Here is a 17,233-nt window from a genome sequence, read left to right as displayed (position 1 = left end):
TCAATTTTAGCCAGAAAATACCTGAAATCACAGAAAAATACACAAACTCATAGTAAAGTCCAGAAATGTGATTTTTGAATAAAAACTAATAAAAACATAATAAAAATTGACTAAAATATACTAAAAACATACTAAAAACAATGCCAAAAAGTGTATAAATTATCCGCTCATCACAACACCAAACTTAAATTGTTGCTTGTCCCCAAGCAACTGAAAATCAAATAGGATAAAAAGAAGAGAATATACAATGAATTCCAAAAATATCTATGAAGATCAGTCTTAATTAGATGAGTGGGGCTATTAGCTTTTTGCTTCTGAACAGTTTTGGCATCTCACTTTATCCTTTGAAGTTTAGAATGATTGGCATCTATAGGAACTCAGAATTTAGATAGTGTTATTGATTCTCCTAGTTCAGTATGTTGATTCTTGAACACAGTTACTTTATGAGTCTTGGCTGTGACCCTAAGCATTTTGTTTCCCAGTATTACCACCGTATACATAAATGCCACAGACACATAACTGGGTGAACCTTTCCAGATTGTGACTCAGCTTTGCTAGAGTCCCTAATTAGAAGTGTCTAGAGCTCTTAAGCACACTCTTTTTGCTTTGGACCATGACTTTAACTGCTCAGTCTCAAGCTTTCACTTGACACCTTCACGCCACAAGCATATGGTTAGGGACAGCTTGGTTTAGCCGCTCAGGCCAGGATTTTATTCCTGTGAGCCCTCCTATCCCCTGATGCTCAAAGCCTTGGATCCTTTTTTTTTTTGCCCCTTGCCTTTCAGTTTAAAGGGGTACTGGCTATTTTTTGCTTGCTTTTTCTTTTTCTTTCTTTTTCTTTTCTTCTTTTTTTTTTGCCTTCTCTCTGTTTTTTTTCCGCAAGGTTTTCACTGCTTTTTCTTGCTTTAAGAATCAATTTTATGATTTTTCAGATTATCAAATAACATTTCTCCTTTTTCATCATTCTTTCAAGAGCCAACAATTTTAACATTCATAAACAACAATATCAAAAATATGCACTGTTCAAGCATTCATTCAGAAAAACAAAAAGTATTGCCACCACATCAAAATAATTAATCTGTTTTAAAATTCAAAATTTATGTACTTCTTTTTCTTTTTCAATTAAAAACATTTTTCATTTAAGAAAGGTGACGGATTCATAGGACATTCATAGCTTCAAGGCATAGACACTAAGACACTAATGATCATGTAATAAGACACAAACATAGATATAACATAAAGCACAATTTTCGAAAAATAGAAAAATAAGAACAAGGAGATTAAAGAACGGGTCCACCTTAGTGATGGCGGCTTGTTCTTCCTCTTGAAGATCTTATGGAGTGTTTGAGCTCCTCAATGTCTCTTATTTGCCTTTGTTGCTCCTCTATCATGACTCTTTGGTCTTCTTTAATGGAGGAGGATGGAATGCTCTTGGTGCTCCTCCCTTAGTTGTCCCATGTTGGAACTTAATTCTCCTAGGGAGGTGTTGATTTGCTCCGAATAGTTTTGTGGAGGAAAATGCATCCCTTGAGGCATCTCGGGGATTTCATGATGAGGAATCTCCTCATGCTCTTGTCCATGAGTGGGATCTCTTATTTGCTCCATCCTTTTCTTAGTGATGGGCTTGTCCTTATCAATGAGGATGTCTTCCTCTATGTCAATTCCAGCTAAATTGCAGAGGTGACAAATGAGATGAGGGAAGGCTAACCTTGCCAAAGTCGAGGACTTGTCAGCCACCTTGTAGAGTTCTAGGGATATAACCTCATGAACTTCTACTTCCTCTCTAATCATGATGCTATGGATCATGATAGCCCGGTCTATAGTAACTTCAGACCGGTTGCTAGTGGGAATGATTGATCGTTGGATGAACTCCAACCACCCCCTAGCCACGGGCTTGAGGTCGTGCCTTCTTAGTTGAACTGGCTTCCCTCTTGAATCTCTCTTCCACTGAGTGCCCTCTTCACAAATATCTATGAGGACTTGATCAAACCTTTGATCAAAGTTGACCCTTCTAGTGTAGGGGTGTGCATCTCCTTGCATCATGGGCAAGTTGAATGCCAACCTTACATTTTTCGGACTAAACTCTAAGCATTTCTCCCGAACCATTGTAAGCCAATTCTTTGGGTCCGGGTTTACACTTTGATCATGGTTCTTGGTGATCTATGCATTGGCATAGAACTCTTGAACCATTAAGATTCTGACTTGTTGAATGGGGTTGGTGAGAATTTCCCAACCTCTTCTTCGGATCTCATGTCGGATCTCCGGATATTCGCCCTTTTTGAGCTTGAAAGGGACCTCGAGGACCACCTTCTTCTTGGCCACAACTTCATAGAAGTGGTCTTGATACACCCTTGAGATGAATCTCTCCATCTCCCATGACTCGGAGGTGCAAGCTTTTGCCTTCCCTTTCCTCTTTCTAGAGGTTTCTCCGGCCTTAGGTGCCATAAATGGTTATGGAAAAATAAAAAGCTTTAGCTTTTACCACACCAAACTTAGAAGGTTTGCTCGTTGTTGAGCAAAAGAAGAAAGAAAAGAGTAGAAGAAGAGGAAATAGAGGAGATAGAGGGGGCTTAGTGGTTCGGCCAAGGGGGAGAAGGAGTGTTTATGATGTGTGAAAATGAAGGAGTGAATATGGGATTATATAGGAGTGGAGAGAGGGTTAGGGTTCGGCCATGTATGGGTGGGTTTGGGAGGGAAAGTGGTTTGAATTTGAATGGTGAGGTAGGTGGGGTTTTATGATGGATGGATGTGGATTAGTGAAGATATTATGGAGAAGAGGGTAGGATTTGATAGGTGAGGGGTATTTGGGGAAGAGGTATTGAGGTTATTGGTGAAGGGTATTTGGGGAAGGGTGTAATGGGAAAGTATGAAGAAGAGAGAGAGAGAGATGAGGTAGGTGGGGATCCTGTGGGGTCCACAGATCCTGAGGTGTCAAGGATCTTTCATCACTGCACCATATTGGCATGTAAGCGCCCCTTCCTTGCCAATCCTGGCGTTAAACGCCAGGTTGCTGCCCATTTCTGGCGTTAAACGCCCAGAATGGTGCCAGACTGGGCGTTTAACGCCCATTCTGCTACCCTTACTGGCGTTTAAACGCCAGCAAGCTTCTCCTCCAGGGTGTGCTATTTTTAATACTGTTTTTCATTCTATTTTTGCTTTTTCAGTTATTTTTGTGACTTCACATGATCATCAACCTACAGAAAACATAAAATAACAATGGAAAATAAATGGATATGATTAAATAAAATTGGGTTGCCTCCCAACAAGCGCTTATTTAATGTCAATAGCTTGACAGTGGGCTCTCATGGAGCCTCACAGATACGCAGAGCATGATGATGACCTCCCAACACCAAACTTAGAGTTTGAATGTGGGGGCTCTATTTGACTCTGCATTGAGAGAAGCTTTTCATGTTTCCTCTCCATAGTTACAGAGGGAGATCCTTGAGCTTTAAACACAAGGGAGTCCTCATTCACTTGAAGGACCAATTCTCCTCTGTCAACATCAATCACAGCTTTTGCTGTGGCTAGGAAGGGTCTGCCAAGGATGATGGATTCATCCATACACTTTCCAGTGTCTAGGATTATGAAATCAGTAGGGATGTAGTGGCCTTCAACCTTTACCAAGACATCCTCTACAAGTCCATAAGCCTATTTCCTTGAATTGTCTGCCATCTCTAGTGAAATTCTTGTAGCTTGTACCTCAAGAATCCCTAGCTTCTCCATTACAGAGAGTGGCATGAGGTTTATACTTGACCCTAGGTCATATAGAGCCTTCTCAAAGGTCATGGTGCCTATGGTACAAGGTATTGAGAACTTTCCAGGATCCTATTTCTTCTGAGGTAATCTCTGCCTAGTCAAGTCATCCAGTTCTTTGGTGAGCAAGGGGGTTTATCCTCCCAAGTCTCATTACCAAATAACTTGGCATTTAGCTTCAAAATTGCTCTAAGGTACTTAGCAACTTGCTCTTCAGTAACATCTTCATCCTCTTCAGAGGAAGAATATAAATCAGAGCTCATAAATGGCAGAAGTAAATTCAATATAATCTCTATGGTCTTAGTGTGAGCCTCAGATTCCCATGGTTCCTTATTAAGGAACTCCTTGGAGGCCAGTGGACATCCATTGAGGTCTTCCTCAGTGGAAATCACTGCCTTTCCTTTCTCTATGCAGTCGGCCGTGTGGGACGTGTTCATGGCCTTGCATTCTCTCTTTGGGTTTTCTTCTGTATTGCTTGGGAGAGTATTAGGAGGGAGTTCAGTAACTTTTTTGCTCAGCTGACCCACTTGTGCCTCCAAATTTCTAATGGAGGACTTTGTTTCAGTCATGAAACTTTGAGTGGTTTTAATTAAATCAGAGACTATGGTTGCTAAGTCAGAGTGGCTCTGCTTAAAATTCTCTGTCTGTTGCTGAGAAGATGATAGAAAAGGCTTGCAATTCCTAAACCTATTTCTTCCACCATTACTATTGTTGAAGCCTTGTTGAGGCCTCTGTTGGTCCTTCCATGAGAGATTTGGATGATTTCTCCATGAAGGATTATAGGTGTTTCCATAGGGTTCTCCCATGTAATTCACCACTTCCATTGCTGGGTTCTCAGGATCATAAGCTTCTTTTTTAGATGAAGCTTCTTTGGTACTGCCTGTTGCTGCTTGCATTCCAGACAGACTCTGAAAAATTATATTGACTTGCTGAGTCAATATTTTGTTCTGAGCCAATATGGAATTTAGAGTATCAATCTTAAGAAATCCTTTCTTCTGATTTGCCCCATTATTCACATGGTTCCTTTCAGAAGTGTACATGAATTGGTTATTTACAACCATCTCAATGAGTTCCTAAGCTTCTGCAGCCATCTTCTTCAGATGAAGAGATCCTCCAGCAGAGCTGTCCAATGACATCTTGGTCAGTTCAGACAGACCATCATAGAAGATACCTATGATACTCCATTCAGAAAGCATGTCAGAAGGACACATTCTGATCAATTTCTTGTATCTTTCCCAAGCTTCATAGAGGGATTCACCTTCCTTCTGTCTGAAGATTTGGACATCCACTCTAAGCTTGCTCAATTTTTGAGGTTGAAAGAACTTTGCCAAGAAGGCATCGACTAGCTTTTCCCAAGAGTTCGGGCTTTCCTTAGGTTGTGAATCCAACAATATTCTAGCTCTGTCTCTTACAGCAAAGGGAAAAAGCATAAGCTTGTAAACCTCGGGATCAACCCTATTGGTCTTGACAGTGTCACAGATTTTCAAGAATTCAACTAAGAATTGATGAGGATCTTCTAATGGAAGTCCATGAAACTTGTAGTTCTGTTGCATTAGAGAAACTAATTGAGGCTTAAGCTCAAAGTTATTTGCTCCAATGGTAGGGATTGAGATGCTTCTCCCATAGAAGTCGGGAGTAGGTGCAGTAAAGTCACCAAGCACCTTCCTTGCATTGTTGGCATTATTGTTGTTTTCGGCTACCATGGCTTCTTTTTGTTTGAAAATTTCTGTTAGGTCATCTTCAGAGAGTTGTGTTTTAGCTTCTCTTAGCTTTCTCTTTAAGGTCCTTTCAGGTTCAGGATCAGCTTCAACAAGAATGCCTTTGTCCTTGCTCCTGCTCATATGAAAGAGAAGAGAACAAGAAAGTATGGAATCCTCTATGTCACAGTATAGAGATTCCTTAAGGTGTCAGAGGAAAAGATGAATGGAAGGAGGTAGAGAGGAGAGAATTCGAACTTATCAAGAGAGAGTCCGAATTACTGATAGTGGAGGAGTGTTAGTCCTTAAATAGAAGGATGTGAGAAGAGGGGAAGAATTTTCAAAATTAAATTTAAAAAGATTTTGAAATAATCAAAAGAAATTTGAAAAATTGATTGATGATTTTTGAAAATTATAATTGAGAAAGTAGTTAAGTGATTTTTGAGAAAGATTTTGAAATTAGAAATAAAAAAGATATGATTGAAAATTATTTTGAAAAAGATGTGATCGAGAAGATATGATTGAGAAGATATGATTGAGAATCAAATTAAAAAAGATAGTTTTAAAATTAAAGTTGATTACTTGACTAACAAGAATTTAAAAGATATGATTCTAGAATTTAAAATTTGATCCTTTCTTAATAGGCAAGTAACAACTTGAAAATTTTGAATTAAATCATTAATTGTAGCAAGGATTTTTGAAAATAGTAAAAAAATAGAAAATGGAAAGAAATTGATTTTAAAAGGATATGAATGAAAAGATATGATTTGAAAAAGATTTGAATTGAAAACAAAATCTTTCCTCTTGTGCCATCCTGGCATTTAGCGCCCAAAATACTACCTTTTTGGGCGTTTAACGCCCATCCAGGTACCCTGGCTGGCGTTTAAACGCCAGTTTTCCTTCCTCACTGGGCGTTTTGAACGCCCAGCTTTTTCTATGTAATTCTTCTGCTGAATGTTCTGAATCTTCAATTCTCTGTATTATTGACTTGAAAAGACATAATTTTGAAAATTTTTTTGAATTTTAATGATGAGAAACAATCAAACTGCAACTAATCATGGAAAACTAAGATTAAACAAACAATGTATGCAAGACACCAAACTTAAAAATTTTCATATTAGAGACACTAACAAATTGAGAATGCGTATGAAAAATAACAAAACAAACAAGACAAGAGAATTTAAAGATCAGAGCAAGAAAGTCATTAAGAATAACTTGAAGGTCAATGAAGAACATAATGCATGTAATTTTCGAAAATTAGAAGAATGAAGACATGCAGTTGACACCAAACTTAAAATTAAAAACTAGACTCAAACAAAAAAACATAAAATATTTTTTATTTTAAGATTTTATAAAATTTTTTGTGATTTTTCGAAAATTATATGGAAAAGAAAATAAAGAGATTCAAAATTTTTAATGAGAATTCCAGGAATCATGCAATGTTAGTCTAAAACTCTGGTCCAGGAATTAGACATGGCTTACTAGCCAGCCAAGCTTTTAGTGAAAGCTTCGGTCCAAAACACTAGACATGGCCAATGGCCAGCCAAGCTTTAACAGATCATTACGTTCAACAGCAAGATTGATAGAAATCAACAAGCCCTTGTGATGATAAGTTGAAATATCGGTCCAAAAGATTAGACATGGCTTCACAGCCAGCCAGACTTCAACAAATTATCATGAAACTCTAGAATTCATTCTTAAAAAAACTCTAAAGAACAGAATAGAAATATTATTTTTTTCTTTTTGAAATTTTTCGAAAAATAAAAAGTAAAAAGCTTAAACATAAAATAAAATTACCTAATCTGAGCAACAAGATGAACCATCAGTTGTCCAAACTCGAACAATCCCCGACAACGGTGCCATAAACTTGGTTCACGAAATTGTGATCATCAATGGCGCCAACAACTTGGTACGCACAATTGTAATTTCAAATCTTTGTCACAACTCTGCACAACTAACCAGCAAGTGTACTGGGTCGTCCAATTAATAAACTTACGTGAGTAAGGGTTGATCCCATGGAGACTGTCGGCTTGAAGTAAGCTATGGTCATCTTGCAAATCTCAGTCAGGCGGATTCAAATGGTTATGGAGAATTGATAATTAAAAGATGAATAAAATATAAAATAGGATAGAGATACTTATGTAATTCATTGGTGAGAAGTTCAGATAAGCGTATGAAGATGCTTTGTTCCTTCTGAATCTCTGCTTTCCTATTGCCTTCTTCCAACCATTTATACTCCTCTCCATGGCAAGCTTATGTTGGGTTTCACCGTTGTCAATGGCTACCTCCCGTCCTCTCAGTGAAAATGGTCCAAATGCGCTGTCACCGCACGGCTAATCAGCTGTTGGTTCTCGATCATGTTGGAATAGGATCCATTGATCCTTTTGCGTCTGTCACTACACCCAACACTCGCGAGTTTGAAGCTCGTCATAGTCATCCCTTCCCAGATCCTACTCGGAATACCACAGACAAGGTTTAGACTTTCCGGATCTCAAGAATGCTGCCAATTGATTCTAGCCTATACCACGAAGACTCTGATCTCATGGAATGGAAGGCTCGGTTGTCAGGCGAGGCAACCATGCGTCATGAATCAGGAGACTAAGAGATACGCACTCAAGCTATTCCAAGTAGAACGGAAGTGGTTGTCAGGTGGTGCACGAAATTGTGATCTCCAGGTTCGAATAATCCCTGGTAATGGCTCCAAAGCTTGGTGCTCTGATCTTAATTCATAATTGTCACAACTTCGATACAACTAACCAGCAAGTGCACTGGGTCGTCCAAGTAATACCTTACGTGAGTAAGGGTCGAATCCCACGGAGATTGTTGGTATGAAGCAAGCTATGGTCACCTTGCAAATCTCAGTTAGGTAGATATAAATGGATAATGGTGTTTTCGAATAATAAATAATAGAATAGGGATAGAGGTACTTATGTAAATCATTGGTAGGAATTTCAGATAAGCGAATAGAGATGCTTTTCGTTCCTTTGAACCTCTGCTTTCCTGCTATCTTCATCCAATCTGTCTTACTCCTTTCCATGGCTGGCTTTATGCAAGGGCATCACCGTTGTCAGTGGCTACATCCCCTCCTCTCAGTGAAAGATATGCTCACATGCTCTGTCACAGCACGGCCAATCATCTGTCGGTTCTCGATCATGCTGGAATAGGATTCACCCTCCTTTTGCGTCTGTCACTAACGCCCAGCACTCGCGAGTTTGAAGCTCGTCACAGTCATTCAGTCATTGAATCCTACTCGGAATACCACATACAAGGTTTAGACTTTCCGGATTCTCTTGAATGCCGCCATCATTCTAGCTTACGCCACGAAGATTCCGGTTAGGAGATCTAAGAGATATTCATTCTAGCTTATTTCATGTAGAACGGAAGTGTTTGTCAGGCACGCGTTCATAAGGGAGAAGGATGATGAGCGTCACACATAATCATCACCTTCATCATGTTCTTGGGTGCGAATGGATATCTTAGAAGCGAAATAAGAAGAATTGAATAGAAAACAGTAGTACTTTGCATTAATCTTTGAGGAACAGCAGAGCTCCACACCTTAATCTATGGAGTGTAGAAACTCTACCGTTGAAAATACATAAGTGAAGGTCCAGGCATGGCCGAGATGGCCAGCCCCCAAAACGTGAGTAAGTAAATCCACTTCCGGGGCCCACTTGGTGTGTGTTTGGGCTGAGCCTGAGTGTTGCACGTGCAGAGGCCATTTGTGGAGTTGAAAGCCAGTTTCTGTGCCAGTTTGGGCGTTCAACTCTGGTTTTGGATCCTTTTCTGGCGCTGGACGCCAGATTTGGGCAGAAATCTGGCGTTGAACGCCAGTTTACGTCGTCAATTTTTGGCCAAAGTATGGACTATTATATATTGCTGGAAAGCCCTGGATGTCTACTTTTCAACGCAATTAGAAGCGCGCCATTTCGAGTTCTTTAGCTCCAGAAAATCCACTTTGAGTGCAGGGAGGTCAGAATCCAACAGCATCAGCAGTCCTTTTTCAACCTCTGAATCTGATTTCTACTCAAGTCCCTCAATTTCAGCCAGAAAATACCTGAAATCACAGAAAAACACACAAACTCATAGTAAAGTCCAGAAATGTGAATTTAACATAAAAACTAATGAAAACATCTCTAAAAGTAACTAGATCCTACTAAAAACATACTAAAAATAATGCCAAAAAGCGTATAAATTATCCGCTCATCACAACACCAAACTTAAATTGTTGCTTGTCCCCAAGCAACTAAAAATCAAATAGGATAAAAAGAAGAGAATATACTATAAATTCCAAACTATCAATGAAACAGAGCTTCAATCATATGAGCGGGACTTATAGCTTTTTGCCTCTTGAATAGTTTTGGCATCTCACTTTATCCATTGAAGTTCAGAATGATTGGCATCTATAGGAACTTCAGATTTCGAATAGTGTTATTGACTCTCCTAGTTCAGTATGATGATTCTTGAACACAGCTTCTTTATGAGTCTTGGCCGTGGCCCTAAGCACTTTGTTTTCCAGTATTACTACCGGATACATAAATGCCACAGACACATAATTGGGTGAACCTTTTCAGATTGTGACTCAGCTTTGCTAAAGTCCCCAATTAGAGGTGTCCAGGGTTCTTAAGCACACTCTTTGTTTTTGCTTTGGACCTTGACTTTAACCGCTCAGTCTCAAGTTTTCACTTGACACCTACACGCCACAAGCACATGGTTAGGGACAGCTTGGTTTAGCCGCTTAGACCAGGATTTTATTCCTTTAGGCCCTCCTATCCACTGATGCTCAAAGCCTTGGGATCCTTTTTATTTGCCCTTGCCTTCTGGTTTTAAGGGTTATTGGCTTTTTCTGCTTGCTTTTTCTTTTTCTTTCTATTATTTTTTTTTCGCCTATTTTTTTTCTTCTCTTTTTTTTTTTTTCTGCAAGCTTTGTTCTTTGCTGCTTTTTCTTGCTTCAAGAATCATTTTTATGATTTTTCAGATTATCAAATAACATGTCTCCTAGTCATCATTCTTTCAGGAGCCAACATATTTAACATTCTTAAACAACAACTTCAAAAGACATATGCACTGTTCAAGCATACATTCAGAAAACAAGAAGCATTGTCACCACATCAATATAATTAAACTAAGTTCAAGGATAAATTCGAAACTCATGTACTTCTTGTTCTTTTAAATTAAAACAGTTTTTATTTTAAGAGAGGTGATGGATTCATAGGACATTCATATCTTTAAGACATAGTTACTAACTACTAATGATCATGTAATGAAGACACAAACACAGATAAGCACATAACATAGAAAACGAAAAACAGAAGAAATAAGAACAAGGAATGAATCCACCTTAGTAATGGTGGCGTTTCCTTCTTGAGGAACCAATGATGTCCTTGAGCTCTTCTATGTCTCTTCCTTGTCTTTGCTGCTCCTCCTTCATTGCTTTTAGATCTTCTCTGATTTCATGAAGGATGATGGAGTGCTCTTGATGTTCCACCCTTAGTTGCTTCCAATAATTGTGTGGAAGAAAATGTATCCCCTGAGGTATCTCAGGGATCTCTTGATTTGCAGTCAAATGTTCTACCACTGAGCTATAGACCCTTGATGGAAGCTTTTGTCTTCCCTTTCCTCTTTCTAGAGGCTTCTCTGGCCTTAGGTGCCATCAATGGTTATGGAAAAAACAAAAAAGCTATGCTTTTTACCACACCAAACTTAGAATGTTGCTCGCCCTCGAGCAAAAGAAGAAAGAATAGAAGAATAAGAAGAAGATATGGAGGAGATGGAGGGAGATGTGTATTCGGCCATATGGGTGGGGTTGGGTGGGAAAGAGATGTTGAATTTTGAAGGAAAAGTGGGTGTTTGGATGTGAGTGGTAAAGAGTTAATAGGGAAGAGTGTTTATTGGGAATAGAGGATGATTGAGAAGAGAGAAGAGAGTGAGTGGAGGTAGGTGGGGATCCTGTGGGGTCCACAGATCTTGAGGTGATCCTGTGAGGTCTACAGATCTTGAGGTGTCAAGGCATTTACATCTCTGCACCAATTTAGGCATGCAAAATGCCCTTGCACACAACTCTGGGCGTTCAGCGCCAGGTTGGTGCCCATTTTGGGCAATCAACGCCCCTTTGCTGCCATTTCTGGCGTTGAACGCCAGAACCATGCTTGTTCTGGGCGTTCAGCGCCAGGATGCTCCCATTCTGGGCGTTCAGCGCCAGAACTATGCTCTGTTCTGGCGTTTGAACGCCAGACAGATGCTCCTCCAGGGTGTGATTTTTCTTCTGCTGTTTTTGATTCCGTTTTTGATTTTTTTTTGTTTATTTTGTGACTCCACATGATCATGAACCTAAGAAAACATGAAAAACAATAAAAATAAGAATTAGATAAACATTGGGTTGCCTCCCAACAAGCGCTTCTTTAATGTCAATAGCTTGACAGTGGGCTCTCATGGAGCCTCACCGATGTACAGAGCTTTGTTGAGACTCTCCAACACCAAACTTAGAGTTTGGATATGGGAGTTCAACACCAAACTTAGAGTTTGGTTGTGGCCTCCCAACACCAAACTTAGAGTTTGACTGTGGGGGCTCTGGTTGACTCTGCTTGGAGAGAAGCTTTTTCTGCTTCCTCTCCATGGTTGCAGAGGGAGATCCTTGAGTTTTAAACACAAGGGAGTTCTCATTCCATTGAAGGAATATTTCACCTCTGTCAACATCAATCACAGCTCTTGCTGTGGCCAGGAAAGGTCTTCCTAGGATGATGGATTCATCCTCTTCCTTTCCAGTATCCAGGACTATGAAATCAGCAGGGATGTAAAGGCCTTCAACCTTTACTAACACGTCCTCTACTTGTCCATAAGCCTGTTTTCTTGAGCTGTCTGCCATCTCTAATGAGATTTTAGCAGCTTGCACCCCATAGATTCTCAGTTTCTCTATTACAGAGAGGGGCATGAGGTTTATTCCTGAACCAAGGTCACATAGAGCTTTAAAGATCATGGTGCCTATGGTACAGGGTATTATGAACTTTCCAGGATCCTGTCTCTTCTGAGGCAATGTCAGTTGATCCAGATCACTTAGTTCATTGATGAACAAGGGAGGTTCAACTTCCCAAGTATCAATGCCAAATAATTTGGCATTCAGCTTCATGATTACACCAAGAAACTTGGCAGTTTGCTCTTCAGTAACATCCTCATTCTCTTCTGAAGAGGAATATTCATTAGAGCTCATGAAGGGCATAAGGAGGTTCAATGGAATCTCTATGGTCTCTAGATGAGCCTCAGAGTCCTTTGGTTCCCCAGAGGGAAGCTCCTTATTGATTACTGGACGTCCCAGGAGGTCCTCCTCCTTGGGATTCATGTCCTCTCCTCTCCTCAGAGGTTCGGCCATGGCGCTTATGTCAATGGCCTTGCACTCTCCTTTTGGGTTCTCTTCTGTATTGCTTGGGAGAGTACTAGGAGGGATTTCAGTGATCCTTTTACTCAGCTGGCCCACTTGTGCTTCCAGATTTCTAATGGAAGACCTTGTTTCATTCATGAAACTTACAGTGGCCTTAGATAGATCAGAGACTAGATTTGCTAAATTAGAAGCATTTTGTTCAGAGTTCTCTGTCTGTTGCTGAGTTGATGATGGAAAAGGCTTGCTATTGCTGAACCTGTTTCTTCCACCATTATTAAAGCCTTGTTGGGGCTTTTGATCCTTCCATGAGAAATTTGGATGATTTCTCCATGTTGAATTATAGGTGTTTCCATAAGGTTCACCTAAGTAATTCACCTCTGCTATTGCAGGGTTCTCAGGATCATAGGCTTCTTCTTCAGGAGAAGCCTCTTGAGTACTGTTGGATGCAGCTTGCATTCCATGCAGACTCTGAGAGATCATATTGACTTGCTGAGTCAATATTTTATTCTGAGCCAATATGGCATTCAGAGTATCAACTTCAAGAACTCCCTTCTTCATAGGCGTCCCATTATTCACAGGATTCCTTTCAGAAGTGTACATGAACTGGTTATTAGCAACCATGTTAATCAGTTCTTGAGCTTCTGCATGCGTTTTCTTTAGGTGAATGGATCCACCTGTAGAAGTGTCCAGTGACATCTTTGATAGCTCAGATAAACCATCATAGAATATATCCAGGATGGTCCATTCTGAAAGCATGTCAGAAGGACATTTTTTGGTCAACTGTTTGTATCTTTCCCAAGCTTCATAGAGAGATTCACCTTCTTTCTGTCTGAAGGTTTGAACATCAGCTCTAAGCTTGCTCAGCTTTTAAGGAGGAAAGTACTTGGCTAAGAAAGCCGTGACCAGCTTATCCCAAGAGTTCAGGCTGTCTTTGGGTTGAGAATCCAACCATAATCTAGCTCTGTCTCTTACAGCAAAAGGGAAAAGCATGAGCCTGTAGACTTCAGGATCTATTCCATTAGTCTTAACAGTATCACATATCTGCAAGAATTCAGTTAAGAACTGAAAAGTATCTTCAGATGGAAGTCCATGAAACTTGCAGTTCTGCTGCATTAGAGAAACTAATTGAGGTTTCAGCTCAAAGTTGTTTGCTCCAATGGCAGGAATGGAGATGCTTCTTCCATGTAAATTGGAATTAGGTGCAGTAAAGTCACCAAGCATCTTCCTTACATTATTATTATTTTCGGCTGCCATCTCCTCTGCCTGTTCGAAAATTTCTGAAAGGTTATCTCTGGATTGTTGTATTTTAGCTTCTCTTAATTTTCTCTTCAGAGTCCTTTCAGGTTCTGGATCTGCTTCCACAAGAATGTTCTTATCCTTGCTCCTGCTCATATGACAAGGAAGAATGGACAGAAAAATGATAATAATAATAGAGATTCTCTTTACCACAGTATAGAGGTTCCCTTATGTGAGTAGAAGAAAAGAGGGGGAGACAAAGAATGTGATGTAAAGGAAGAAATGCAACTGTACTGATGGAAGAGATGTGAGATGAGATGTTAGGATATGAATGAATAAATAGAATAGGATGGGGGAGGTATAATTTTCGAAAATTATTTTGAAAAGGAGTTAGTGATTTTTGAAAATTGTTTTTTTTTTTTGAAAATTTGTTAGTATTTTTCGAAAATAAAAATAAAAATAAAAATAATTAGTTAATTAAAAAGAAATTTTTGAAAAATGGGGAGATATTTTCGAAAATTAGAAAGAGAGAATTAGTTAGGTGGTTTTGAAAAAGTTAAAAAACAAACAAAAAGTTAGTTAGTTAGTTGAAACAAATTTTTGAAAACCAATTTTGAAAAGATAAGAAGTTAGGAAGTTAGAAAAGATATTTTGAAAAGATATTTTTGAAAAAGATAAGATAAGAAGATATTTTGAAAAGATATGATAGGAATTAGTTTTGAAAAAGATTTGATTTTTAAAATCTCAATTAATGACTTGATTCATAAGAAATCACAAGATATGATTCTAGAACTTAAAGTTTGAATCTTTCTTAACAAGTAAGTAACAAACTTCAAATTTTTGAATCAAAACATTAATTGATTATGTTATTTTCGAAAATTTGGTATAAAAAATAAGAAAAAGATTTTTGAAAAATATTTTTGGAATTTTCGAAAATAACTAAGAATTTTGAAAAAGATTTGATTTTTGAAAAAGATTTTGAAAAAGATAAGATTTTCAAATTGAAAATTTGATTTGACTCATTGGCAACAACTTGATTTTTAAAAATTTTTGAAAAAGTCAATTCAAATTTTCGAATTTGATAAGAGAAAAAGGGAAAGATATATTTTTTTTTATTTTTGAATTTTTTTTTTGAAAAAACATGAAAATTATGCAATGCATGAAATTTTTAGATCAAAACATGTGATGCATGCAAGAATGCTATGAATGTCAAGATGAACACCAAGAACACTTTGAATGTCAAGATGAACATCATAGACACAATTTTGAAAAACTTTTAATGCAAAGAAAACATGCAAGACACCAAACTTAGAATTCTTTAATGCTTACGCACTAAGAATTCAAGAATGCATATGATAAACATGAAAAGACACAAAACAAAAAATTATCAAGATCAAACAAGAAGACTTACCAAGAACAACTTGAAGATCATGAAGAACACTATGAATGCATGATATTTTCGAAAAATGCTAGATGCATATGCAAGTGACACCAAACTTATGATATGACTCAAGACTCAAACAAGAAACAGAAAATATTTTTGATTTTTATGATTTTCTAATTTTTTTTTTTGGATTTTTTTTTTCGAAAATAGTATGAAAAAGAAAAAATAAGGATTCCAAAATTTTTAATATGAATTCCAGGAATCTTGCCATGTTAGTCTAAAGCTTCAGTCCAGGAATTAGACATGGCTCACTAGCCAGCCAAGCGTTCAAAGAAAGCTCCAGTCCAAAACACTAGACATGGCCAATGGCCAGCCAAGCTTTAGACTTTAACACGAGAGTATATTGCTCTTTGATAACAAATTGCAAGCCTCAGTCCAAAAGAATTTAGACATGGCTTTACAGCCAGCCAGGCTTCTCATGCTTCATGAAACACTAGAATTCATTCTTAAAAATTTTGAATAAATTTTTGAAAACATTTTTTTTTATTATTATTATTATTTTTTTTCGAAAACAGATGATAGATTTCTGAAAATATTTTTGAAAAATTTTTGAAAATAAAATAAAAAGAAAATTACCTAATCTGAGCAACAAGATGAACCGTCAGTTGTCCAAACTCAAACAATCCCCGGCAACGGCGCCAAAAACTTGGTGCACGAAATTGTGATCTCCAGGTTCGAATAATCCCTGGTAATGGCTCCAAAGCTTGGTGCTCTGATCTTAATTCATAATTGTCACAACTTCGATACAACTAACCAGCAAGTGCACTGGGTCGTCCAAGTAATACCTTACGTGAGTAAGGGTCGAATCCCACGGAGATTGTTGGTATGAAGCAAGCTATGGTCACCTTGCAAATCTCAGTTAGGTAGATATAAATGGATAATGGTGTTTTCGAATAATAAATAATAGAATAGGGATAGAGGTACTTATGTAAATCATTGGTAGGAATTTCAGATAAGCGAATAGAGATGCTTTTCGTTCCTTTGAACCTCTGCTTTCCTGCTATCTTCATCCAATCTGTCTTACTCCTTTCCATGGCTGGCTTTATGCAAGGGCATCACCGTTGTCAGTGGCTACATCCCCTCCTCTCAATGAAAGATATGCTCACATGCTCTGTCACAGCACGGCCAATCATCTGTCGGTTCTCGATCATGCTGGAATAGGATTCACCCTCCTTTTGCGTCTGTCACTAACGCCCAGCACTCGCAAGTTTGAAGCTCGTCACAGTCATTCAGTCATTGAATCCTACTCGGAATACCACAGACAAGGTTTAGACTTTCCGGATTCTCTTGAATGCCGCCATCATTCTAGCTTACGCCACGAAGATTCCGGTTAGGAGATCTAAGAGATATTCATTCTAGCTTATTTCATGTAGAACGGAAGTGTTTGTCAGGCACGCGTTCATAAGGGAGAAGGATGATGAGCATCACACATAATCATCACCTTCATCATGTTCTTGGGTGCGAATGGATATCTTAGAAGCGAAATAAGAAGAATTGAATAGAAAACAGTAGTACTTTGCATTAATCTTTGAGGAACAGCAGAGCTCCACACCTTAATCTATGGAGTGTAGAAACTCTACCGTTGAAAATATATAAGTGAAGGTCCAGGCATGGCCGAGATGGCCAGCCCCCAAAACGTGATCAAAGGATCATAAGGTAATCCAAAGATGCCTAATACAATAGTAAAAGGTCCTATTTATAATAAACTAGCTACTAGGGTTTACATGAGTA

At 38.5% G+C, this 17,233-nt stretch overlaps 2 non-coding genes across 2 annotated transcripts; both read left to right on the top strand.

The window, feature by feature from the left end:
* Positions 1–4,943: 4,943 nt before the first annotated feature.
* Positions 4,944–5,051, top strand: LOC112745361 (small nucleolar RNA R71). Its single transcript, XR_003173293.1, has one exon. It is a non-coding gene; the product is annotated as a small nucleolar RNA R71 (small nucleolar RNA).
* An 8,521-nt stretch (positions 5,052–13,572) lies between these two features.
* On the top strand, positions 13,573–13,680 carry LOC112745723 (small nucleolar RNA R71). Its single transcript, XR_003173636.1, has one exon. It is a non-coding gene; the product is annotated as a small nucleolar RNA R71 (small nucleolar RNA).
* The last annotated feature ends 3,553 nt before the right edge of the window (positions 13,681–17,233 follow it).

Source organism: Arachis hypogaea, chromosome 14, assembly GCF_003086295.3.
Source record: "Arachis hypogaea cultivar Tifrunner chromosome 14, arahy.Tifrunner.gnm2.J5K5, whole genome shotgun sequence".
Lineage (NCBI taxonomy): Eukaryota > Viridiplantae > Streptophyta > Magnoliopsida > Fabales > Fabaceae > Arachis > Arachis hypogaea.
This window is presented reverse-complemented; position numbering and strand designations above follow the sequence as displayed.